This window comes from Galeopterus variegatus, unplaced genomic scaffold (assembly GCF_000696425.1).
Source record: "Galeopterus variegatus unplaced genomic scaffold, G_variegatus-3.0.2 Scaffold1310, whole genome shotgun sequence".
NCBI lineage: Eukaryota > Metazoa > Chordata > Mammalia > Dermoptera > Cynocephalidae > Galeopterus > Galeopterus variegatus.
In genome coordinates, this window is record NW_007727421.1 from 402,100 (window position 1) to 404,878 (window position 2,779).

The window sequence follows — 2,779 nt, forward strand, 5'->3', positions numbered from 1 at the left end:
TCTATGTATGTATGCCTGTTCGTGTGTGTGTGTGTGTGCATATGCAGATGTGTGCATTGTGTATGTACGTGTGTGCTGTGTACGTGTGTGTTTGTGTATGTGTGTGTGTGTATATGTGTGTGGTATTGTGTGCATGTCTATGTATGTATGCCTGTTCGTGTGTGTGTGTGTGTGCATATGCAGATGTGTGCATTGTGTATGTACGTGTGTGCTGTGTACGTGTGTGTTTGTGTATGTGTGTGTGTGTATATGTGTGTGGTATTGTGTGCATGTCTATGTATGTATGCCTGTTCGTGTGTGTGTGTGTGTGCATATGCAGATGTGTGCATTGTGTATGTACGTGTGTGCTGTGTACGTGTGTGTTTGTGTATGTGTGTGTGTGTATATGTGTGTGGTATTGTGTGCATGTCTATGTATGTATGCCTGTTCGTGTGTGTGTGTGTGTGCATATGCAGATGTGTGCATTGTGTATGTACGTGTGTGCTGTGTACGTGTGTGTTTGTGTATGTGTGTGTGTGTATATGTGTGTGGTATTGTGTGCATGTCTATGTATGTATGCCTGTTCGTGTGTGTGTGCATATGCATGTGTGCATTGTGTATGTACGTGTGTGTATGTGTTTCGTGCGTGTGTGTTTATGTGCATATGTGTTTCTATATATGCACATATATGTACATGTATATGTTCCCCCACAAAAGGTGGAAGCCTCTCGCAGGGTCTGCACCTGGCTTTCTTCTCTTTACCACAGTTTCTGAGAAGGAGACCTGAGTGAGCATTAGGGCAACCTCTAGGGAGGGTACTTTGGCACTTGTGGTTTATGAAACTCAGAGCACATGCCCGCTGCAGGCCAGCAACCTCTGGGAAGCCCTGCACCCAGTGGGGCACATGTGTGATGGGGTGTGACCAGCCAGGTAGCTTTACAAGAGCAGAGCTGGCGACAACTTCAGTACTGGGCATAGGCCCTCATGCATGGGCCATCTGCACCCAGACCCTCGGCAGCCTGGGAGGGGACCCAGAGAGTACAGTGGGAAGCCTAGCGTGGGAGACCCCAGAGGGGCTTCAGGTGGGCATGGAACGACCTGAGAGTAGCACCAGGCCCTGCTTTTCCTGTACAATCTCACATCTAGGATTTTGGCCCAAGTGAACTTGCTGCTTAGGAGCAGCTGACGGTGAAGGCAAGTATTGGAATGTTTAGGCCAAGCTGCAGGCAGCAGGGCCCACCCACCTGCAAATTAAAACTTAAAAATACACACCATAAAAGCAAAGCAGCTGCCCGCTATTAGTTCTATATCGGCTGCCTCGTTTGTATTTCATTGTGAATACTTACAGCCTGCAGAAAGTAGATACCTGTGTCTGCCCCTCAGGCCTCCTATCCCTGCATCTTTCATGAGTCTGGAAACAAGATCTCCCAGAGTGGGCCCCAGGAGGCTGGCCACTAGCAGTGGGCTCTTGCCACTGCCTCCAACCCGGTGACCAGTCTTGGGAGGCTGCGGTCCAGGGCCTGGCATCCCAGAGTTGCTTGTGGACAAAGGGCCAGGGCTGAGGGAGCGGCAAGTTTGCCCTGGGTGGCTGGGGAGAGGCCTGGCCAGGGCAGCTCGAGGTAGACCGACTCTGGCTCTATAGAAAGAGGAAGCTGGGCACTTAGAGCTACCTTGGAATGAAATGGGCTGGCCCTGAGAGGTGACCTCCTGTGGTAGGAGAGAGGGTCAGGTCCTGCCAGGGGAAGTCCTGGAGGCAGTGACCTCTGGGTGGGGCCTTGGAGCATGAGGGTTCTGGCAACAGAAAGGACACTAGAGGCCCGTCATTGACAGGCTGAGTGGGCTTGTGGGAGGTGACCCTGGAACTGGCCTCCAGGGCTAGGTGAGGGCTGGGATGGTCCCTAAGGTAGAGGAGAGGGACATCACTGGGTGATGCCCACGACCCTGGAAAATAAATCAGAACTTGCATCCCTGCGTTATTATTCCGAAAACTAAGAAGGAAGTTAAGCTGACTGTACATAGTATGCCAAGACATCTATCGAGCGCCTGCTGTGTGCCAGGCATGCTCTGGATGTAAGCGGTTTGCAGCTCACAGTGGCCAAGCATGGAGGCCAGACCCTTCTGCAGGGCAGATGCCCCAAGGCTGGGGACAGGTGGGAGGGAGTGGTGGAGCCTGAGTGTCCTGTTGGGCCTGAGGCTGGGAAGTGGCCAAGGCAGGATAGACCATCAGGCCCAGCCTCGGAAGGACTTGTTTCATGCCTGGACCAGTGTGCACAGATCTGTCCTCCCACACGTCACTTCCCTTTCTGGCACTGGCTAGGAGCCCAGACCTTGAGGGGAGGGGAGGCTGGGGGCACAGGCGGGCGGGGGTGGGCAGGGAGGAGTGGCAGGAGGGCGAGAGCCACAGCACTTTTCAGTGGAAAAACAGCATGAGTGCTGAGGTTGCTGTTTTATGTTTCCTTCCTCTCCAGGACTTTATTCCTAGGGAAGGTTTTATAAAGGCCAAGAACATTCTTGCAGTCTCTCCTTAGAGTAATAAGCACTTCCCTTCCAGCACTTACATGGGTGGGGGCAAGAGAAGCCCTCACCTGTGGGGCTTGTCAGGCCCCCCCCACCAGCCCTGCCAAGGCCCATACCTGCCCCCTGGCCCTGCTTGACTGTTTCCCTCCACACCGCCCCCTCCTCAGTGGCTGTCCCCCTCCCTGCAGCCCCCACCCACTGGCCAGCCCTCTCCCCTCAACCAGCCCACACTGGCTGTCCCCCTCTCCGCAGCCCCCCAACCCTACCCACTGGCTGTCCCCCT